The sequence below is a fragment of the Anas acuta genome, chromosome 3 (genome assembly GCF_963932015.1).
Source record: "Anas acuta chromosome 3, bAnaAcu1.1, whole genome shotgun sequence".
Lineage (NCBI taxonomy): Eukaryota > Metazoa > Chordata > Aves > Anseriformes > Anatidae > Anas > Anas acuta.
Window position 1 is genome coordinate 39,143,243 of NC_088981.1, and position 24,895 is coordinate 39,168,137.

The 24,895-nt window shown below is 39.5% G+C and overlaps 1 long non-coding RNA gene across 2 annotated transcripts in view; it reads left to right on the forward strand.

Annotated features, from left to right (window-relative positions):
• Positions 1-226: 226 nt before the first annotated feature.
• LOC137853880 (uncharacterized) overlaps positions 227-24,895 on the forward strand; it is a 38,658-nt gene continuing 13,989 nt past the window's right edge. The window contains exons 1-3 of one of the 2 annotated variants that reach the window (XR_011094789.1): positions 227-550; positions 19,458-19,601; positions 20,739-20,819. This is a non-coding gene — a long non-coding RNA (uncharacterized lncRNA). The remainder of the gene's footprint in view (positions 551-19,457; positions 19,602-20,738; positions 20,820-24,895) is intronic. The other variant, XR_011094790.1, reaches the window with a different exon arrangement.

A 24,895-nucleotide genomic window follows, 5' to 3' on the forward strand; every position in this document is an offset into this window, starting at 1 on the left:
CTAAGCTTCAGCAGTTCATGGCTTGTTTGCATTAATAATGCTTAATATTTCCTCCTTAAGTTCAGCTGCTTCAGGGGCTGTTGATTTTCCCCTCTGTTTGGTGGCAGATGGCAACAACCACGTTACATCAACCTTGTTTTGGAAGAAGTATAAATCAGGTCATTCCTATTAACTTTTTCAACAGCAGTTTCTAATGTCTTTGGGGACTCTGGTGGTGTTAGGGATGAGAGAAGAAATAAGTTACCCCACCAAATAAATGTCTAAGGAAAAAGAATAAATTCTGCCTATGGGCAAAGTGTCTGGATGGGCTTGGGGTTAGGAAGAATACACACACACAAGGCAGAGGAAGGGTAGAGTAGAAGGCAGACAATGGGGTGCAGGAAGGAGTGCAGCTGTAGGGAATAAAAACACTCAGGGGAAGGTCATATAAGGAGGACGGGGAATCATCACATGGGTGAAGTTTTCAGGAAGGTGCTATTGTGTGGAGACTCTTGAGGAGACCTGACCTTATAAGGAAGAAATAAAGAATTACTTTTCAGAAAAAATGAAGGTAGGAACTAAGTGTTGGAGAAGGCGAATGGTGTTTGACTGAGAGTGTGGTGTGAGGTTGGGGCTTTATGGCTCTTTGTAAGGTGGCCAAGGGGGTACAGCTTGAGGTATATTGCCTTGTTTTAGTAGGTAGAAAAAAAACAAACACCTATGCGATCCATTAAGCATCAGGGTGAAGCCCTGTTTCTTTTATATTTATATCTATATCTATACACATATATAGTGGTTTCTTCCTATTTAATCACAGTGCAGAATATTGTGCCTTTTTGCTTTATTTATTGGATATTTATAATAGCTAGAAAAATACTAGCAAAATTGCTGGACATATGGAATGAAAATATTGGCATGTGTTCATGTTTGGTCTTTCTTCAAAATATGTTTAAATATAGAGTTTATTTGGATATCAAGTCCCTTATCTGTAGGTTCTTTAGGACACTAGATGTAAATGTGGCCTGCTGACCTTAACCTGTCAAGGAGAGATGCGAAATTACTTAGAGGGCATGAAAAAAGGGATCCTTACTGATCTCTCTGTATACTTGGTTATTTATTTATTTTTTTTGATAGTTGCTAGGTTTCTAGTGTTTGGTTGGATGTTGTTATTTCTAAGGAAAAATGCATTTATTTTTTATTTTCTTACTTCTGGTTCTCTGTTTCAGACTGCAATGTATAATTGTGAGCATATATGGAGACATGTTGCTTTGTGACTTAGTTGTTCAGTAATTAATGTCATACAAGTGTTGCTGAACTTTGTGTTAGCTTGTGCTCTGTGTGAGTCTTAGATGGATGCGGTTAAGAGTCAAGGTCCTGTTCTTTGCTTTGCAGTTCACTTAGATACTGTAAGCACTCAGCTGAACATCTCTTCCAAACAGAGCTAGATTTAGATCGGGGTGGGGGACATGGGCTACAAAATGCGCATCCTAGCTGTAATAGGATAGTCAGCAACACATCTGTAATGCTGTGGGTATGTAGTTGTTCATACTCGGCTCTGTGACAAAGTCCAAAGCAGTGACTCAATGGGAAGCTGCTGCTGGCTTTGGGTCTCCACAGCTAGGTTCAGTTCTGTGAACTCTGGAAAGCTCTGCAAAACTTCTCAAGATGATAAGTCCTTTATGGAAGACAGATGAAATGAGTTGAAATGAGCTCTGCGCTCATAGCAGAACTGCAGCTCACTTATTTTTCTGGTTCAGATAACAAGGTATATATTTCTGTAGATGTTTTTTCTAAATACTCAAGAAGTAAGCTCCTTTCTGTATCAGTCAAGGCCTTATGTAAGTTGGTTTCCATTGGATGGTTACTTCTGATTTAGACTGCTAGGAAAGATCAGCCATTTGCTTGGTTTGGTCTATCTTTATTTGGTAGTATTTGTTCTTTACAGGGGGACTAGCACATCGGAGAGGCATGTCTGCTGAAAGGATTTCTTTTTTTCCAGCTATGTGTATGAAAATAGCATCTTGGAAGCCACTGAAGAAACAGCCAAAAGTGAATCCATGTTAAATTCCAGTCAAAGAATATTCTTTATCCTCTTTATTTGAGGATCCTGAAGAGGAAGAATAGTCTGATGGCGGGTGTGAGGAATCTTTGAAATCCAAATCCATTTTCTCTTCTAGCTTGTATTTGAGTTATCGTGGTTATGTGTGAGGTATGTCTTAAAAAGATGCAGGTGAAATCTGTGATACAGTGTCATGCTGTTACCGTGATGTGCCCTAATACTACTAGGGGTACCAATATTGTTTCGTGCCTCGCTTTCTCTGCAAGCATATCCTCCACCTTGAGCATACATTTTCTGACCTTAGAGTGGGAATGTGGTAATAGGTGAAACTGTCTAGCAGGGACTTTGGGAGAATTGTCTAGAAAAAGGTGTTATTACTCCAAGCCAGCATGCACCTAAGCTAGCTTGGCTCCTCTGTAACTGACCAAAATGTCCAGGGAAAGAACTCCAGCAGGGGAGCTGCTGCTGAAGGTATCTCTACCTGGTCTTCTGTAGTAATGTGAACTTGCTGTGTCTGTGTTATTAATAGGACCTATTGTTTTGGTTCTGTGGTAGCTACAGCTGCTCTGCTCTTGTCTCTGTGGACTTGCTCTTAGTTTTGTTGGAAAGACTGGCTTAGCTATGCCTAGTATTTGGTAGTGAGTTGCTACTAAAGTGTTTATAAATCTTGCCCAAGCATTCCTTGAAAGGATCAAAGGGAGGGAAGGTTGCCAAACCATAAGAAGGGAGCTCATATGCTTGTGTTTTCTAAATTCAAGTGTCGCTAGTTTATACAAATGCACAAAAATATAAATGTGTCAGATATCTAGAGCAGCTTGCTACAGGCACACCTCTCTTGCAAAAGCAGAGTGTCACATGTTTACATTGCCCAGACATTACAAAGTAAGCCAAAAAAACTCAAGGAAATGGAACATAAATCTGAAGGGATCATTATCAGTTATGCTAAATACTCAGTGAAAACTGAGACCAGGCAAATCTCAACTGGTTTCAGGTTTTCTTAAAGTTGAAACTCAGATCAGGTTCCTTGAGAGCTCAAGAATTTCTGAGCAAACCTAGACCTGCTGAATACTTAGAACTTGAATAGCAGCTTTGCAATATATTTTCAGAGCACTTCTTATAAACCTTAATAAATTCCCTCAGCACCCATGCAATTTACAAATTTTAATTAGCCTCCTCTTACAGTCCAGCCCATAGGCAAAGAGGCAGCTTTCTTGAGGGTTTTAGTATGTAACAGTGCAGCTCGTTATCTCCATTGGGTGACTAACCTCCATAGGTAGGCCCTCTAGGTTCCTATCTGATTTTTAAGGACCTACAAACATTTAAAAGTATTGTACTGAACAGGTTATCCCAGATATCTTGGTGAAGTCTAGCTGCAGTGAGAGCTAAATAATCTATTTGCAATAAATACTTTGTGACATACTATAGGTCCTTTTCTGTTTTGTAAATTGATTTTATTTTAAGATACTTGACCACTATGCAGACTGTTGGGTGAGAAATTATTGAAGCATTTGTGGATAGATCATGATTTGCTCTGTAAATACTATGTTTTGAATCATGATGCTGTTCTCACTATACCTTAATTCAATGGCTGCAAAGCTCTCTGAGAACTCTTGAGAGATGTGGAGTGTTTAGATGTGAATATTTTGGTGAACACATACTAATGTACATCTTCTGCCAATTGTTTCTTTTTGGCAGGGTTCCTACAGAGGAATGTTCTGCATTATCACATAGAGTAGTTCATTACGATGCATATGAGTCTGTGTGCACGCACAGCTCCTCTCCTCTTGGTCCCCAAAGGAATTATACAATGTATGTGTGCAAAAGAGACAGGATGGCCTCTTCATTAAGCCACTGAACAGGAAACCAGGGGAGTTAAATCCTGTTCCTGACTCTATAAGAATTTCTGCCTGTAAATCTGGGAAATTCACTTAGGAAAACTGAGGCAAGTGAAATCTATCAGTAAAATGGGAGATCAGAGTAATTTTTCTGTTGTATGTGAATACTTCAAATTGGCACAACAAAAAAATGCAAGTGTTTTAATAATAGTATGAGAGATTTGAAGGCTTGAAACACATGCCCACGTGTATAGAACATAGTTAAAATTAAAGCAAAACTAAAAAACAAACAAACAAAAAGCAAACAAAAACAAACAAACAAAAAACAACAACCCTACAGACTTGGACTTCAGATTTATAGATGGATTTTAGCCCCCCAAAAAGTTGCCTTGACAACTTTCAGTAACAACCTTCACTGTTGACAACATCAAAAGACAGATCTGTATTAATTCTGTTAATTGTTCTTAAAATGTGTGTAGACCTCTTTGTCAAAAGTTAACATTTTTGCTTGAAATGTCCCTTTTTGTAACGTGGGGCAAATGAAAAATGCTGGTCTTTTAATGACATCTCTATTTGTGTACAGTCTTAGCATTTTGCCAACACAAAATATGTGTTTCCAAAACCACCAGAGAACTGAAAGTCCTCTTATCCTTTGTTCTGATTAGTTATATGGACATGCTCTAACTGCCTGTAAATGCTTTGGATTCTGTGTTTTGGCTTTTGTGTCAGTACTTGACCAAGTCTCCACTTGTTGCAGTGGGATTACATTCTCCAGTCTCCACTTCATGCAATGGGATTACATTCAAGTATGTAGTCCTGTGAGCACTAGGACTAGCGAAGCCTATGCTTTGTCTTACCAATGTGGCTTGTGCAGTTTCTGTGCATTTTGTGTTCACAGACTTTGTCTCCTTTCCATACAGATTTCTGGGAGTCTTGCAAGGTTTCAGCTCACCGTTGCTTTTTCCATTAAAATATCCAGGAAACATCGTGGTTTCCTTACAGGAATGTTCTGTGTGTACAAGAAAAAACGTTTGCTAAGTCACTTATCCTTGTTTATTGCCTTAACAAAATGATGGGATGTTTAGCAGGTCTATTTGCCCTACTTAGTTATCCATTTTAAATATAATCTTAAGTCAGTTTAGACCATGGGAAACCTGCCTTGAAATAAATCAGGTCAATACAGAGCTGTTAGATTTTTGTTTCAACTTCATTTTGCTCTTCCTGAGCCACAAAGACAATATACGTTAAATTTGCGCACAAACTCTTTGAGCAGTACTTCAGGAACCCAATCTCTTCCAAATGAGAAATCAAGACAGATGTGTAATAGATGACATCTCTTACTAGCTGAGTTGTTTAAATTCTAATTGCAACTTGATCTGCGTCCCTTCTCCAGATTTTCCTCCAGCTGTACAATCTGTCACCTTGTTGGTCCTTCAGCAGCTAGGACTTGGTGTCTATTTTTGTTTGTCTGTTCCTGTCCAAGTCCAATGGCAGGTCCAGCTCTGGACTGGCCAGCAGTGGGTGCTAAGGGGCGAAGCAGTTGGCACCCCCAGCCAACACCAGGGAGTCTGCTGTCTCTGTCCTGGATGAAGATGCTGGGCTGGCTTTGTGTTTGGAAACCTTGATTGATAACTGCACCTGTGTGGCTGCCAAGGTCAGGCTGTCTTTGGAAGAATGTTAGATCATCACGGGCACCTGGCTTGGCGTAAGATTTAGAGATGTGGCCTGTCTTTGATGACATGGTTCTGGCAGGCTGAGAAGACTTTATTATGAGACTTTGGCTTGCAAAACCTAGCCAGGTGACGGCTTTGCTTTTGGACAACTATCAGGAACCTGGACAAGGAAGAATGTCTAAACACTGCCTAGTGCATCACTAATTGATGTTAATACATGATAAATGATGATGACTTTTTTCCGCTGATGAACATGCTGCTGCTGAGGTTAAAGAGGTTAGGGATTCCTTGTACTGTTTTGTCAAGCAAGTATTATAGGCGCTACCTTCATATGTCACTATGTATAATCTAGGGGAGGAGGAATAAATGTGAAGTTGGACCAAGCTTTACCCAGACAGGTTTTCAAAACCTCTATGGATGTCTTTGTCCACACAGGCAGTTTGGGCAGCCTGCTTCACTGTTCTCGTTCTTGCATCCAGTCCGAACTTCTCTTTATGCCTATTGTGTTTCATCATCCCAGTGCACACAGCTGTACACAGCCTTGCTCCAGCCTCTCAGTAACCTCCCCACAGGTATTGGGGGGGACTGCTGTTGGTCTTCCTAAAATATACCTCACCTGCAGGCAGAGCAAGCTGTGATTCCTCAGCCTCTCCTTGCTGGGCGAGTGCTGCATCCCCAGCCATGGTGGCTCGCACATTTACATCAGCAGGGCAGAACTGGAGAACAGAAATTTTGTGAAGATAAAAGGAAATTGCAAGGAAGAATAAGGTAAATAAAAGGATAAGAAGGCCTCTGAGCGTCGGAGGATATTTTGGAAGTATCCCCTTTCTTCCACTCTTGGAAGAAGTGGAGAGATTATTTGTGAAGAGGGACTGAAGCAGCTGAATGTAGAAGATTAATGCAGTGATTGCAAGTGACACGGCAAGAGGTGGAGCTGTGGAATATGTGCAGGTGGGAAAATACTCATGATGCTTCTTAACAGGATGAAAGGAAAAGTGAGGAAAGCTGTAGGATGGGTGCAGTTGTCTTCAGGACTTTGGAACTGAGGTGAAAAGTGTTTCAGGAATAATCCCTTTGATAACTGGCATTTTTGAGCAGATGTTTACGCTACAGTTCTTTGATCTGTCTAGTATCCTTAGCTGTCACTCATTGAGACCAAAGTTGCCTAAATCTACATGCTTTTTATGTTATTAGGTACAGAACTCTTCAGTGAGTACTGAACTCTCCAAATCCTACAAGCTGGGGTTTCAAAGCAGTGACCTAATTAAAACAAAACAAAAACAAACAAACAAAAAAAACACCAAGACTCAGAAGAATCTGCTGAGGCTGCTTCAACTCTTCCATAGCATGTCACATCTCTGCAGTGACAGTGGTATGATGAATACAGTATACTTTCTTATCCTACTACAGTCTGTCTTAGTTAGAAAGCTCTGTCCTGGAATGACTGGAAGTAATACAAGTCGATATGATGCGTAAGTGCTATGTTGCATTAATCTGTCGTACAGCACTTTGAGTTGTGCTTACACTAAGGTAACCATCTCAGAACAGAACATTTTACTGCAGGATCCGGCTAATGTAGGGGTTATGTGTGTTATGTTACGTGGTATTTTTGAATTTTTTTTTGTGGTTGTTTATGGCCCCTTGATATCCATAAAATCACTGCTTGTACTTGTGACAGGACAGCTAATGTACATAAATAATGTGTGGTGCTCCTTTTTTACTTCCTGATGGGTAATTGGTCTATTGCCCAAAAGTCAAGCTCCAGCAGAAGCAGTACACTGGAAAATCTTCCTAGTGATTTGGGTAATAAAAGCGTCAGTCAGATTTAGGCAATGATGCTAAAGCCTTTCTATAGAAGCTTGTGTCACAGAATAAATATGAGTGTGGGTTTTAACCCGTACTATTTCAAAGAGTTCCTTTGGTTGGATTAGAGGAGTAGCAAGTTATGTTTGGCCTCCATGTATGGATTTGGGCAGGAAAATGATACCGAGACATTTTTATTCTGTAGATTTACGGACTGAGTATTTGAAAGGGAAATGCAAAAAACTTCTAGTTGTTCCAAACAACACAGAAAAAGTCTAAGTTTCAGGTGCTGTTAAAAGATGAGGGCGAAGATATTTAACAATCTCTTATTACATTGTCTGGCTTAATATATGTGGACAAACAAATGTCCTTTTGGCATACCTGACTGCAAGCACAAAATGTACTGCTGTGTCTAGAATTTTCATCTATATTATTCAGAACCAGACATAATCGGGACTGAATTTCATTTTTACCACCTGTTTTTCTTCAAACTGTGCAATCTGTTTCATCCCCTGCTGCTCAGACTCCCTTTTGGCTATTATTTTTCTCTTGAAAAACATGTTGGCTCTGTAAACTTCCTTACTCCCTTGACTATATGTTTTTTTTTTTTTGTATGTGTGCTCTTGCATCATGATTACTTGTGTATTAGAGCACTTTTGTTTTTTGTCTGGTTGTGAAGGTGATGAGACAACCGCACAGGGATTAATCTGAGAAAAACAGTTCCTAAGTTTTGACAGGAAACTTCATGACATACTAAAGGCCAAATTCTGTCTAAGTTGCTGATCTGAAGCTGTAATTGTAAAAATTTCAAGAAGTGGAGTGGACTTTGGGTAAGGCTTTTGAGTGCTGAGTTTTAAATTTTAGGTCTTTAACTTCAGTGAAATTGCTCCTCTTCCTTAAAATGAATTGCTCAATCAGCACAGTTGATTAACTTTATTTCTACACCGTAAAAGCTCTGATTCTTCACTATATAGTTGTGTAACATACTAACTATGTATATTCATTTCTGTATAAATGTCAAGTATTTTATCTCCTTGCCAGATAGGAATACTACTGCACTGCAAAATGGCATGGAAAAGACTTATAATCTTGATGAATCTTCCACAAAGGTTTCAAAGTCCCCATCCAAGCAGATTTTTGGGTATGACAGCCTGCTGTTGTCAAACATTTTTAGATGGACAATAGCTGAGCTTGCGAACAGCCACTTTGTAGTCTCAAAGCACACAGCTGCAAATTTGTGATCCATCCCTTGTTTAACAATGTGAGGATGTCTCAAAAGCTCAGCTGAATAGAAATTGGAACAGGAAGTTAAACATGAGAATGTATGCCCTGGTGTCGTCTTCAATCTGCTTCAATCTAATAGACCTGAAGCTGATGGAAAAATTGTTTTGCTTAATGGAATATGTCTTAATTACATCCCTGTTTTAATTATAAGTTCTGAAGCAATTATCACCTACTTGTAGAAATCCCAAAGGGGGGTGAGAATTTTTTGTGCTGTTCACTGTAAAAAAAGGAGAAATAAAAGCAAGATTGTACTCCAGACTGCTAATACTTTCAGCACTGTCACTTGATAAGTGGATGAACTAGTGGGAACAGGCACCTCCAACGTTACTTTTTGCTTCCTCAGCTTTGGGGGAAAGAATTAAGAGCCTGGGCCAACTCTTTACTTTTGCTATGTTATAACATTCATACTACGTGGTTGCCATCAACTGGTGTAGTTCTAACTTTTATTGCTGCTTTGTCAGAGACTGCAAGAAGTGATGTGCGCCTTTACAGTGTGGTCCACAGCTTTCCAAGTGTGACTGTGCTGTGAATAGTAAGGCGCAAGCATGCTGCATTTTAACATCGGTCCATTACATCAAAAGTGTGAAACCGCGTACGGAAACCAAATGGGTACCAGGTTCAGAATACGCCTTCCTGTTTTTCTAGTGTTTTCTGAGTTGAACCTAGAGTGTAAACAGACCTTTGTTTTCATCCCTTTTGCTTAGCACATGTCTCTATATGGCAGCTTTCTCCACTCAACTCTCAGGAGGGAAGAAAGATTTTTTCCTTTGAACAGCTCTGTAAATATGGTAGGCTTCCACTATTTAAAACTGTAGGCCAGTATCAAGCTCTTTGCTGAACAAGATTAACTGACTTCAAGTAGGAGTTTTGAGCATAGCAGATGCCATTTTTTCATTCCAATGATTATTTTAAAGTATATGCAAGTGTTTATTTTCCTGCTGTCGTCCTGTAAAGTGAAAGCAGTTTTAAAAAAATAAATCTTAAGCACTCAAACTCCTTATCTAAGTGATAAGAAAGCAAAACAGAAAGTCTATTAAAAAAAAAAAAAAATCTCACTGTATAATGTGCATTTTTTCAAGCAGTTAAAAGTAGTATCAAGCCTGCGGTACTCACCAAAAGGCTATTGGGTCATATGTAAATTGTTCCTATGGAGCTATTCACTGTCGTTAATAGAAAATAAAATACTTTAAATAATATGCAGTACATACTTCTCTTTTTCTAGTTTTCACTAACTCGGGTTTTGTATTCATTACTATTGGTGAACTTTAGGAAGAAAAAATCAGAAGCTGGGTGAGTTTGTGCTACGATTCCAAATGCACAATTGTAATGAAAATATGGTTCAGTTTAAAAGCAATTTATATAATGATGCAGGGGATCTGTCATCAATTGAAAGCTTTGCTTCCATGCCGGATGCCTTTCTGAAACATATGCATAGTTTAGTTGGATATTTTGGACTTGTAGCAGTATTTGCTGAGTAAAATTCTTCTCAGTTTATGCAGGATGTCAGCCCAAGTGGCCAAAGGATTTGTTTATTTGTTGTGTAACTGTCACTGACTTTCTGACAGTGGAAAATTAGAGATTGTACCTATTCAGATGCCATGCATGTGAAATTTTTGGCAAAAAATGAAGTAAAGGTAGGGGCTTGACTGACTGCGAAGGGAAGCATTCATTCTCTGAAAAATGAGGGGGGAAGCATGTAGGATGAATTGTATCCCTTCTCTGCAAAGACATTATGAGCTCATTCTTAGACCTACAGTCATTGTTATTTTATATACAGTATTCAGTCAGTTCTAAAGGTAGATTAAAGCAGAGATTCTCTACAGAAATTTTCTATGTTGTTAGGTGTATTGCTGTGTAGCTATTGGTGTGTTATCAGCATGAACTGAAGGGGGGGGGGGGGGGGTGCCTTCTTCTGTAGATGAGATTTTTTTTCTTCTGTAGATGAGATTTGTAGCAGAGGGACTTTCCTGAACTTAACTGTCTTTTTGGTAATGTTAATACCCCTTAAAGCAGATAATTTGGATGACTCACCAGCAGGACTTTGGAACTACCTTGGACTAACTGGTAGTCAGAGCAGATTGTTACTCCATGTAAACAAATACAAGGGTGGACTGAAATCTAAACCATGCTGGTCAGCTCCACCAATATTCATGGATGTAAAAACAAGGGGGAATGCCTGTGTTCAGGGACCCACTTAAGGCTGTGGAGGAGAGTAGGCTTCATACAGAAAGGCCAAACTCTTTTGCACAAGATTTCTTTCATCTTTAAACTACCTTAATCTTAACTTGCTATTAATTTTGTGTCAGTCCCTGTAGCCACCAGCCTGTTGGTTAGCCTGGCTGCTGGGCTCCTTGTCCAACTTATCTCCTTCTATCTCATCTCTGCCTGCTCTCAGATCACACGTTCCTTCCTGGATTTCTTGTTCAGTTGAGTGAGTCCTTTCAATAAATGTACTGTCTAGCAAGATCCAGTGCTGCCTGTTCCTTCCCTTGCTCCACAGCTGATGTGTATTGGCTCAGTTATAATCCCCAGTGTCTTGTATTCATGACCACCTTCCCTTTACTTTCTTTTCTGCCAGTCTTTAGATTGTGCTCATTCCCTCCCAGTCTTTACCAGTGGACTACTCTGCTATGTTAAAACCCCCAAAACATCCGTTCTCCAGACCAGAATGTCCTAGTGCTTTGGTCATGTCCTGCTGTCCTCCCCCAGAAACCCCTATTTTAATTTCAAAGGAATATTCTTCAAGCATATTAAAATTCCTCAGGGATGCACTGGTTTACCAACAACAGACGAGGTCCATGCTTTGTTTTCCAACCAAGGGGAACTAAGACCTATTATGCTAAGAAATAATAATAAAAAAATCTGGGTTCATCTGTTTCTTCTCAAGGTGGAATTAATTCAGATATTCTGTGGCAAAAGTTGTAAATGTATCATGCGTGTTAAAATTTCCTGTTTTGAATGGTATACACAAAACTTGAACTCATGAGGTGTAGTTTGCTAAACAAAGAGGTACAAGGAAATGTTAACCACTAAAATATCTCTAGGTACAAGTGGAGACCTTATTTTTCATTTGCAAAAGCTCAACCTGGCAAAATTTAGGTAGATGTACCCATGAATCACAAAGGCCAATTGTTGATGCAAAAGTTTCTCGTGTAAAATTTAACATTTTTACTCCAAGGTCTAGGTCTTTAAAGATTCTTAAAGAAATGGTTGATAGAATTTGAATTTTGCAAAATAGATTTATTTTTAGTGTGTCATTCATAGAAGTAGCTGAACTGTTGACTTCATTTTTCTTTCTTCTCACTTTCCCCCACCACTTAGTCAAACATATGACATGGAAAAACTTCATCTTGTTAGTCTTACAAAATTATAAATTTGCTTTCAATTTATTATGAAGAAAAGTCTCTGGGTTACAACTAAAGGTAGGACTATGTTCTCCACTGTTGTAAAGCTGTCTGATCTTCCAAGATAAATAAAACTAGAAAGAGGATACAAACCAAAGAACTAAAATGTGCATGCCCATTTCCTGCTTTTGGTTACTGATGGGATGGGTGGACAGAGGTCTGTGTGTGTGTGCTGTGACTTGGCCCTCACAAGTTCTTGAAAGTAATTGCCTTCTGAGGCTAGCTTTTTCTTTTCCCAAAAATAATTAGCAAATTCTGAGGTCTGTACTTTTCAGAGACTGCTTTATTCTGAAAGTTTTATTCAAGTTCCTTAATTTTTTCTCATGAAATGATGATACATGTCTCTTATTGGCCTTTGGCTGAGTAACCAACAAACTACTGATGACTTTAAAGGTGGTTCCTTGGACAACTTCAGGATTGAAAAAGCAGAGATATCCTGGCAGGTCACTAAAGTTTTTGGTGGCATTTGTGCAATGGACTGTTTTTCACTGCCGTGCAAGATTCAAGTAGACAGTATTGGTAAACAACAATTCAAATGTCTAAACTTGTTGTATTTCTTTTCCCCAGAGAGCCTGTCTTATATCTGAAGTTCTGAAAACTGTAGAGCTCTACTGTCAAGAGATTTCATGGCACATGATCTCTCAGAGTTCAGAATTAAGTTTTATTGTGAATGACACTTTCAGAAAATAAGAAAATAGATTATATTTTATAATATCTGGTGTTTCAGGCCTTTTTTCTCTTCACACTGTTTCCTTTGGTGTTGGTTAACTTAACTAGATTTCTAGAAAGTTAGGAACGAGTTTCCGGGAAGTGCTCAAGGAAAACTGATAATAGTAAGTTCAAGCATAACCAACAGCTATTTGAAATATTCCTCACTAATCACTGTTAAGTTGCCATTCTTAGGCCTGTGGATATTGATTCTTCAGAGACAGATTATAGAAATGGATTGTCTGTCAGCCGTTTGTGATCCTTTCCCTTATTCAGAATAAAGAAAAGGAAAAAGACAATCAAGCTGAAGTCTTTTGGGATGAAAGGACAAGAGAAGACACTATAGCTGAAGTCTTTGGGGAGTACAAGGTTACTGTTATGGTCTTGCTGTAATTGGCCACAGTTGAGAAATGCCATGTGTAAACATCACAATCCATAAGTTTACATTAGCAGCCATGTTTTCTTATCCTGGATCTAAGTTCGACAAACGTTGCAGGGTCTGGGCTGATATGTTGCTAACTAGACTGTGGTCTGTGAAACTGAGATGGCCTTAGTTCAGTTACAAATCCCAAGTGAAGGGGCGATTTGATGGTGTGGAATGGAGGGTAGCAAACCTGTGGCCTCTTGGGCAGAAGTGTTTGTGCTGGTGTGTTACCTTACCGGTACTTGCTTCCAGTGCTCATAAGCCTTACTTTTTTTTTTTTTTTTTTTTTTTTTTTTTTTTATCAGCTTGCTTTTATACTTTCTCACTTATTGAGATGCCTTTCTGAAAACCACTACATTCAAACAGAGTAAGTTACAAGAATATTTGTAATTATTCCCTCAGAGCCATTGCACAGCAAGGGCAATAACAGCTATTTCTATTAATACGGGGGAGTTTCCCCAAGGCAGCTATTCATACCTCTGCACAAATGTTTTTAGAAAGTCCTGCACAGTCCCTTTTTATATTGCAGTAAAAGTTTGTGGTTTAAACCTCTTAGAGGATGCTTATATATAACTAGACTGAAAATCCCCTTATGCGAATGCTGTTAGTGGCCAGACAGGTTCTTCGTATTTTTATTGTAAGGTTGGAGAACTACAATGAGGTGCTATTTGGCAAAGATGCTTGTTAAGAAAAAGGTTTATAACGTGCTATGTAATCCATTCAGAAGCAATGCTTCCCTAAATGTCTTCTCTAGATCTAGGAGTAAGTCTGTTTAAACAGCTTATTCAGTCTCATGCTACACAAGTATGATTACTTAAGTTGAACTCATGAGCTGTTGAACCTAGGTACTACTTTGTTTCAGTGCATAATCAAGGAATGAACTGCTTGTTCTAGATTAGCCCAACTGAGTTTTGTCTGATAGACCAAAGATAATCCTTGGGAGTAAAGTTTTGATTATTTTGTGAACTGACTCCACAAGAGATAAAACTGGTACTAATCCTAGTTCTTTTAATGTTTGTTACAAAATGTTCTTTTGATTTCAGCAAATGTGAACCGAGTATTTTTCTCAATGCAGAGGATACACATTGCCATATATGTAGGATAGGCTTTTCTGGTGGTAAAGGTAAGGAGGTCAAGAAGACTCATCTGAGGAACATCAGTCAAGACCAGGACAGTAGAAACTTGTGTTCTAGTTGCAGCTTTGCTCCTGACAGTGAGTGATCTTGGTGAAATGCTTCAACTCTTGTCCCTTTCCTGTCTTTTAGATGGCTTGTATATGTTGGCCTTGTCTCGAAGATTAAAATGTGTGAAAAGGTTGTAAGAAAAATCTGCAAACTAAGTGAAAAAAAAACAAACCCTAAATATGTTTTAGTTTCTACCTATCTAATCTCCATTTGCTTAATGTTTGTTCTCTCTTCTTATCCCCTCTCACTTCAGTCTAACATACTAGCAAAGGGGGCAAGCTGAGCTGAAGCCTAGGGATTGCCCATTGCATTGCTACGCCTTTCCTCTGAAGAACGAAAGTTGTCCTGAGGTTTATGCAGTTAATCTCCTGGGCCTATGCATCAGTCTGCTCTCTAAAGTAAAAGTTGGGTGAACTTGCAAAGATTTCAGGAGCAGGATCACTGGGTCTGTTAGGGTCAGCAAAAATAATCTGAGCCAAAAATGAAGTCCAGTTCAGTTGCATTACACTCTTGATCTTGGCTACACTTGCTTCCTTGGGCTGTATCTAGTTTCCTTGCGTCCTGTCTCCTTATGAGAGGTGAATGGCAGGCGCGGTTTGGATAGTGTTGCCAGATCTAATTCCAGATTATCTGAGCAATTTTGTATGTTATAGAAATGTGGGCCAGAGGAACTAAAGGAATGGTAGCAGTCCATGTGCCAATGGCAATGGTTTAGTTGTTAAAAGTGGATGTATCTGTACTCTTGTCTCTGTGCCTACTTGAGGAACAAGAAGGCTGCCCAAACTACTGTAGGGCTGCCTATCAGCAAGTAGTAGGTGTCTGAAAATATCTTTTTCACAGAATACTTAAAAATAACAATTGCTGTTCATTTATTTATTTATTTATTTTTCAGTTATTGGAATGTATTCGCTACGTTTATCCAAAGATGATTGCTACTGGGCTTTGAATCAACATAAAACTACAAACCGTTTTATTTTGCTGAAAATGGCATTTTCTTAAGTTTCTACACCTGTTAAAATTAAGGTAGATTAATTAGCCTTTTGACACTAGATTTTACTCTAGGATTGCTCAGTTTGCATGGATGTGTGGGGGGTTATTTGGATTATTTGCAACAGTAAGACGTGAGGTTTTTGAGTCTATTCCATTTTTAATTTTTATATAAGCCCCTCAAAAACCCATAGCAGCCAACTCCCATCTCATGTTTTCCACTCAGAATATTCCTAGCATTGTATGTTCTCCATTATAAGCTGTTTATTGTGAGATCAGGCACAATCTTTACTCTTCGCAAGGTACGTAATTAGCATATCAGAATGCTAACACTGTAAAACATTGCACAGTGATAGAAAGAGCAGTAGGAAAATTTATATAGATTTTCACTTAATATGCCTCACTAGAGGTCTTGGCAGCTTCTGTTAGCCTTTCATAGCAACAGCAGTGAGAGAGCATTTGGCTCTAGCAGTGATATGATCTCACTACGTAGGACGGAAATATGGAGTGAAGAGACAAAACACCCTGTACTAATTTTAGGTTCCATTTCAATCTTACATGTCTTTAAATTCATCTTCGCAGTGTCCTAGATTGGGTTGAATCTCTTCAATACCATCTCATTTGAACAGATCCCCTGTGAACAGCACAGCTTCTTGGTGCTTCTTTGTTTCCTGTTTGGTAGTGGAACGCTTTTATATTTACTTCGGTACTTTCCTCTTGCTGTCTTTTTGCATCAGTATCAGCCAGAGCAGAGTATTGCCTAGACCTTGCATGTTCAAGCTGCCAATGTCTAGATGGTTTGCATTGGTCCCTCTCTAGTGTTTTAATCCTTTTTTTTTTTTGTTATTTTAAATTAGGAATTCACAAATTGTACACTCTTAAAATGCTATTGATTTAAATTAATAATTCAGTCATATCCTTTTTTATCTCAAGTCACTTCCAGATGATCCACATGAAGCATTTTTTCTGTAGCATATTTTGTTTTAGTAGTGGGTTGAAATTCTGGGTCACCTTTTTACCAGAGCCGTACCCAAAGCTGATCTAGCACCTCTGTGCTGCCCTGGTAGCTCCAAGCTGACTGATTTCCCTAGCTGGTGACTCTGGGGACTCTGCAGCTGATGCTTGCTCTGCATAGCTGTCTTTCCCCATGAACAGCAAGCTGCAGCTGCTCATAGAGCAGCCTGACAGGACCAGCTACCAAACCTAAAACTAGGGTAGCTTTGTGGCTGCTCGGATGCTCACCCAAGACTTGTGCTTCTCATAGTCTGTCTGAAGCCTAAATATATTAGAAGCCCTGCTTTTAAAAAAAAAGGAAGCCGTGTGTGTAGCTTTGTGTGTGTGCGAATAGGGACAACCATAAATTTTTCACTGCAGCAATCCACAGGTGGTTTGGATTACTTGTGTATAATCTGAGCTGTTAGAGTTATACAAGAAATATCTCCCTCTCATTCTCTACAGCATAAGCCAAACATAAAAGGTAGATTTTCAGAAAGACTTGGGATGTTAGGCACATAAATCCCATTGAATTTTAAGGGAATTTAGGGTATTATTTGGTCTCTCTTGAAAAATTAATTCTAAGTCTGTGCAGGATTAGAGGAAACTCCCACTGTGAACAAAATTTTTCTCAATAATGCACACCTTTTCCTGAAACTCCTAGCCACTGTTACAGTGTTCAAAATATCACTTCATGCCTGAGGAGTCTGGCAGGAATCTTTTAAAGTTCCCCTCACTTCAGTAGGCTGCACACTGGTCTAATTTACAACAGCAATTCCTAATGCCCCATGAAACTGGACTTGCCTTTCATTTAATAGAATGAGAATTTATATAACTGTATTAACATTTCCTTGAGGCAAAGAATATATTAGATAAAGGCTACAGCAGTGGGTTTGCCCCTGTTTTTAAAAACCATAAATCGGATGTTGTCTGGTATTGTTTTAATTGATATGCTATAAAATGCATGGTTTTCTTAAAAAGTTAACATCTTCCCTGTTTGTGACAACATTTCAGACTTTCAAAATCCTGGGAGTTACAATAGTGATCTTAAGCAATATTGCCAATATTTCTTCATCCTGGGGCTCTGTTACCCCACTCAAAGAGCTATCAGATGTTGTGCCCTGCAAAGCCTGCCTTTGGGCCTCTGAGGCTGTGGATGGTCTCCTGTGCTGTTTCCTTGGGAGATAGGGCAGTTTGCAGGTAGAGTTACGTGCTGTAAAAGTCAGTTGCCAGCTATCTTTCGGCTGCAGGAACCTGTTCCAGATATTTCTTTGGTTTTCCTTGGCTGTCAGCTGCCTGCTCTCAGCCTGCAGCTCTGTCTTCATTCCCTTCAGCGCTGGGCTTGCTGCGTTCCCGTCTCTGAGAGGAAGAATCTCCTGGTGCTATTTGGCTTCCAAACTATTTACACTGAAACATCCTTGTAGAAATGGAAAGAAGCAAAGGTCATGTTAACAGCCCCGTGTTAAAGGTCAGCAATACCATGGTAACATTAGAAATCCATCCAGCTGCCTGCAGACAAGTTGAACCCCTTCTGAATAGGAAATAACCCAAATAAACAGGGAGGTAGATAAAAAGCAGCATCTTAGCCCTGAGCCACGTGTCAAGTGGAAACCTAACTTTCGAGAGCTTGTGGGGTATTTCCTATGTCTAACTTTGAACTCTGTTGCTCAAAAAACAAAACCGTAGCAAATACTCAGAGAAATAACTGCCTTGTAAATGCTCTGCCTCTCAACCTGAGGCTTTTTTTTTTTTTTTTTTTTTTTACTGCAAGCATGTAGTGCAGCCAAGTGTTGTTTAGTATCCTTCCTGTGCCTTAAAGTGTGATTTTTATGGGTGACGTTATGTTTATGGGTCTTTGTTCATCTTCAGCCTCATGTACCCCACTGCTGCTTCCTCTGAGGCTTTGCCGCCACACCGCAGGGTGTTAATTTCCTGTTTTGAGTCTGTCACAGACAAATTCAGGGCCTCGATTAAAACACAACACACACAGATACATGCTGCTGACAAAGGCACTAATAAAACTCTAAAGTTTAAAGGTGGCCCTGGTGTTTCCTCACTGAGCAGCATGGGGACCTTTCACCTCTCGGAGACACGCTGTTTGCAAAGGTTTCTTTTCTTTTTAATTAGGGCTTGCCTGAATGAGTTTTTTTTTTTGCAAGCTGCTCTAGCATTTGGTGTGTTGGGTTTACGGATGTATTGACTATGTAACATGCACACAGCTCGCTTGAGCTTTGGGAAAAAGAATACAAGTCAGCCTCATGAAAGTTACAGGAACTGAAAGGAAGAAAAAAGCTTAAACAGAAAATGTGTTGGTTATAGAGATGGGCCTAGTATGTATGGTCTCTGCAAGGCATGCACATGGGCATCTGTATTGCCTGACCTTCTCTCTTCATTGAGCAGACAGGGATATCTGTGGGGGTTTTAAGCCAGCTTTTCCTTGCTTTTGTAAAAATCCATCCTTCTGTGCTTACATCTAGCAGTGGAAGACTTGCAAAAACCATCCCTAGGCACAAATTTGTACAGCTCTTTTTTCCCCTTGTTCATGTAGTGCAATTTTAAGTGTCTTAGCTCGCTTATTTTGAGACTAGCCTGTATGGTCACAGATCAAACAAGCAAAAAAGAGTTTCCTGTTATTACGTATGTTTTTTTTCTCCTTTTCAATTTGTTGTAGTGTTTCTTGTGCTTGTAAAAGCCTTTGCTTCTTTAATGCATGCATGTTTGCAAGAGTTGCATTTCTTCTTCACTTGCATTTCCTCTAATGGAGGCCTTGCTATTCTCATGCAGTGTTGGGATCTTTTTTCTTTCTTTCCAGTAAATTTCTCTTCCTTTTTTTATTTTTTTATTTTTTTTTTTTTTTTTGGGCCTAAGGAATGTTAATGCTAACGATGTTTTGAAACCTGACGTTTCTTAACTAGTCATTCTGATCAGTTACTACTAGTTTGCATGTCTGCTAGAGCAACTCAGAAAGGCAAATACCTCCCCATAGTCACCTCATAATCAAGAGGGAAACTCGAGTTTCTGATCTTTCTGAAGAGGGGTCTCTTGCAGTATAGCTAATTAAAATTTAACTAAAACTGGGCTAATTATATCTGGAGAGCAAACTTTGCAGCCTGATTTCTTGCAGTTGCAGTTGTGCTCCTCTCCTCCATAACAAAGGAAATACCAGTCATGTGCTCTTCAGAGCTGTCAGGTACGAGAGTTCATTGAAGTCCTGTGTGGATGTGAGAATCACTGTAGGCCTGATGCATGGAGAGTTCACACACTGCAGGTACTGCGTGTCACCTTGTGCACATTGCTTTCTGGGGTGGAGGAAGCTGGTCTCAAACTGCACATTTCCTCTGCCTTCCTGCTGCAATGTTTCTGCAACTTGGGTACATAGCCTTACACTGTGCCTGGTGGTCTCCTGGACACACTCTGTAAATACTTTCTCACAGTGGAAGGAAGAAATTACAGCTTACAGCTGCAATTTTCTAATTCCTCTTATCTGCCCAGTCAGTTTATAGTACATAGCTGGGGGGGGGCAGGAAAGGTGGTCTGAGTCACACCCTCAGTAGTGGGATGAGCGATGTGTGGTACCTTTAAAGACAGTCACCTTGCCAGACTCTGTGGAACAAGGCTAAATGCATTATTTAAGCAAACTGTTGGAGGCTGTAGGTTTTTATGTGGGTTGGAATGAATCTTAATCTAATCTTTGAGCTACTCGATGTTCTCCTTCATTTACTTTTTGACCACCTGTATTTTTTCTCCAAGTCATTGCCTCTTCATCTCTGCTCAGTTTGCTTTTCTCTTTAGCATTGTCATCTCTTCCTCCCCATTTAACTTATCTTATTCCATCTAGATAGTCACCAAGGAGGAGAAAAACCACAAAGCACAAAAAAAACTCTTACAAAAGTTGAATATGCCAGTGTTCCTAGGTATTGATGGATTTTTGGTGCCCCAAATGTGATTATTCAGAGTTAAAAGTTGATATATTGTTAGTACAGACTATGTTCCACATAAAGGGAAGCAAAAAAGGGAGCTAGGAACGCTGTACTACTTCTCCAAGGCTCAGGGCTTAGCTGCTGAAACAAACTAAGAATTCCAGTTCTGAAAATCAACTTCCAGCTTAGAAAACCTTGGCTCACAAGTAAGTCTAAGTGCAGAAAGACCTTTGGTGCTGCTAGCTCTTCACAAAACACCACAAAAGGTGGCATAATCTGATATGTAGGCATTTCCCCTGTGTAGAGAGAATCTCAGATGAAGTGTGGTGTGACAGCTCTGTGCTCCACAAGCTGTAACTGGAAGGGTGGGGGATGAAATGCTACTACAAACCTCAGGGCTAAGTTAGAGCATTCATAAGGCATCCCTAACTCTCCCTGAGGGTGGGTTCAGTGCATTTTAAAACTCTCTTGTCTTTACTTTACAGGAGCCCATTTCTGCTTTCAGAATGTGTCATTGTTGCTTGCTATGGCTGAGTTGACCTAAGGATTGGTAGGAGAATTAAGCTGTAAGTCTTCTGAGGCAGCAATTCTTTGTTTGACTCTGCACTATATAAACATCAATATGGGTGGTAGCTCATAAATGAGACCTAGGCACGCCTGCTATATGTATGATACAAGTGTTAGATGAATGTTCTGCATTGTTCAGTCTTTTCTATTCTGAAATTGTACATTCTTCATTGGTCATGCCTTCAAGGCTTCATCTATGGGGTATAGTACTTTTGTAGTGATAAGCTTTTTTTTTTTTTTTTAATTATTTTAAAGCTGGATGTTAACATAGCAATAGCAGTCACTATATAGGTGGGATGAGCTGTGGGATGAGAAATGTGAATCATGTTTTAAATGAGTTAAGTGTGATGCATTCCATATGCAGAATTGTATATGTTTCTCTGCATTATGAGTAAGACACAGATCTCATGCAAGTCATGGGTTCTGTGTATTTAGCAAAACATCTGTGACTTCTGACCTTCCCAGGCTTGTGTGCATATGAGTGAGTGCACTGGTGTGATCACAAATTGTGGAACAAACTTCACTGAGAATAACAGAATAAATCTTGGAATGCATGAGGAAGGTGGGGGCCAGTGGCAATGTGGGGTGACACAAAAGACCAGACCAATTTCCCAAGGCATTGAGTTTTTCAGCTAGTCCAACTGAAATCTAGGCATAGTCAGGGTTTCTCAATTTTCCGAGTTATGCAGCTGATGTTAAAGTTATCCATGTGCAAGAACAATATGAAAGCAATGCATTGAGACAGTTCCAAGCAGCTTTATATTAAAATCATGCCTAGCAGAAGCCATCTGCAGTGCACTCACTATTGACTAACCTGTGAAACAGACCTGTGAGTGTTTGCTGCCTGTATGAGAGACACGGAATGAAGCAGCATTGTTGAAGTCCTCTAATTTTGCTCCCAATAGTGAGGCATTAACAAATTCCATAAGTGCCAAAGGTGTTTCTTTATTCTGAACTAAGTTTAACTGCTCTTTGCACTTGGATCCTTGCCTTGCTTGTCTCCTAGATACTCAGAGCTGCACTTTTCCTCTTGCTGTCCAAGACTGCACATTCTTTCTCTTACAGTCCTTTCCCTGTCTTACTTTTTTTTTCTTTTTCTTTTTTTTTTTTTTCTTTCTAGGTTAAAGCGCTTTAATTTTGTCCTCTTCTGTTTCTGCTCTCCTCTCACTTATTTGTAACCCAGCCCAGCCACCTCTTTTACAGCTTGTCTTTATGCTTCTATTTGTAGCACTTTACCTATTTCAGTGTGTGGTGGTCATGCTTTCGTACTAAATTCTTTCCTGATGTTGTCCTTTTTTGTTTTGCCCAGGAGCCTCCAGTATGGGTCTGTTGAAGGGAAATTGCTACCACTCCCTGGTGTGAAGCAAAACAAAACCCCCACAAAATCTGAACAAAAAAACTAAACAGAATAGCTCCCTCATATCACCTCTGCAGAGAGCTCTGCACCAAACTCCCCAGAAAAGGGAAGTGTCTGCTATGGTGTTTAGACAAAAACATTGATTACTAAACGTTTCAGATCTGATCACAGCTCTGCCACAATTACATCAGGAAAGGCACAGTCTTAAGTTGCTGTGTTTGCAACAGGTTAGTTGATAGATTGTGAGACTTCTGTCATTCTGAGGTGAATGACTAGTAATAAGTCTTAAAGCTTGGCTAATGTGTAGCACAGCTGCCAGGGTTGCTCTGCCTGTATGCTACAAGAATACTACTGGGGTTGCCTTATGCTCTTTCTATCCATTTGTACCTTGCAAGCTGAATTTTACAAAACATTGTTTTGTAGCAGTCTAAATAGTACAGCAAGGTGCCAGAAAAGGAGATCTGGTGCCAGGAAAATCACTGAATTTACAGATCAAATCCACTGAGCTCTAGTTTTTCATGGGTTGTCTCCTTGATCACAAGCACACTGAAGAAGGGTTACAACTGCTTTTCTAGAAGCTAGAGGAAAAGAGACCCTAAAATGATTTGATTTTTTTTTTTTTTTTTTTTAAGAAAATTTCATAGTCCCTATTGTAATCTGGTATGATGCGAAAAAGGTTGCAACCCCCCCAAATTCACATGTTATGGCCCCCAGACTGGAGACAGCTGTATAGCTGTTAAAGGATACTTGATAAAGCCCAGTCAAAATGTTGCCAATATTGCTATGGCAGGAGTCACTAGATGGCAACATTACCTGTACTCTTACAAATCCATGTGTGTGAGCATTGTTCAGCCTTTTGAAGAAATGTCTTGTTTTGTGGATCTCTTATGCAGGAGCATGGGAAGCAGTCAGGGTGAGGCTGTTTCTCCTTCCAAATACTATCTGAATGGGAAGATTTCTTGAATGTTGTTAGCTGTGTGTTATTCTGGCTGCGAACAGGATGTCAAATAAGTATCTCTAATGGTATACCCACCAATTTGTTTGTTACTGTGCCGGAAGTAAATGGTGATTTGAGAGAGTGCATGTGTCCTACTCAGCTGTGCCTGCTGTCTGTAGGGATGCTGTAGTGGGGAGGGGATGGGAGGGAGCAGTCCACTGGAGGTGTTTCAGTAGTATGCACCTAGATCTGCCAGCAAACGTGAATTAAGACCCCTTTTAATGCTTTGCCTGGAAGCCATACAGCAAGGGCTTTACATCTGCTACCACTCAGAGAAGCTGAGTGTCCCCCTTCATTTTGGACTCTGCGGGTTTTGCACGTGGCTCCAATTTCATGTGAAGTTGTTTTTAGGTATGCAGCATACAGTTTGTGGTAATCTCACAAAAGAAATTTGTTAACGGATTCTTCAGGATTTTAATACTTCTGTGAGAAGTATGCTGAAGAGTAATGCTTGAGACCTATTTGTTAATAGCTGATTGAGAAATTGGCTAGGTAGGTAGTATGATTAATAAACGAGAGTACTGGACTTGGCTCATTTTGACTCCATTTTCCTCCAGCAATAGCTTAACAATGTTTTAAAAATTCATATTTTAATTGACAAAACTATGGCAGATTCATGCAGGGTTATCTGGAAATCACAGAACTGTTCAAGTATGCAAAGAAGTGTTGCCTTCTTTGCCTTTCTCTGCTGCAGATGTTGTTTCTATTCCTAACCAGTGCTTTGACTGAAACCTCATAGAAAAAATCTTAGGGGGACCCCAATTCAGAAAAGTCTTGATGCAGTTAATTATTTCCTCTTAATTTACACTTGAATGCAAAATAACAACTAACAGATTCCTAAGAGTAAATGCAAAATGAACCAAAACTTCCCCTAACGAACTGTTATTAAGATAATACATCTGGGGGATTTTTTTTTTAAAGTGAAAACTTTAACAAATAAAAGGAAATATTTGGAATAGATGAGTAGTTTTCCTTCTATCCATTCTGTTGAATGCTTCCCACTGCAATGAGAACGCTTGTAATTCTTGTTCTTGCAGCTACATATTCTGCCAGGCTCCCGTGTGGGACAGTTTTTCTCTCAGCTCAGTATGCAGAGTAAGTGTATGAGAGCTGGATTTTCTCTCACCTACTTCATGAACTTCATGATTTTTTGTGAACTGATTCTTCCAGGAGAAAATTGAAAAGCCTACTATAAATAACATACATTTGAAGTGGGAAATATTGTTAGGCACAGCTTCATCTTCTACGTAAACAATAGAAATGCAGATTTTTTTTTCCCCACCTCAGAGGAAAACAAATGCACAACCCCTTTGGAGGTCATTGCAGTTCATCCTCTTATCCTGAAACAAAAGAAACTGCTGTACAATGTGAGCTATAGAGTAATATAGATTGCATAGAGTAATATAGAAGGCACAGCTGTGCTTCTCTCCCCTTCCAGTCCCATAACCTTCTGTTTCGGTTTGGTGTTCACTTCTTCAGGCTCCATGCACAGACATTTAGGAACAGCAATTGGCAGGATTCAAAAACATTTGCTGCTGGAAAAGATGCATCAAAGCAGAGCAACAAATGATGGAGATGCTATGTATCAGTTAGCATGCTTTGTATAACAAGTGGTAGCGAAGGGGAAAACTGCCTGATTTAATTTTTTGGGGTAACTTTGCTCAAAAATAACAGCTGATATTTAATCTTAAAAATTATACTCATTAACAACAACACTAATG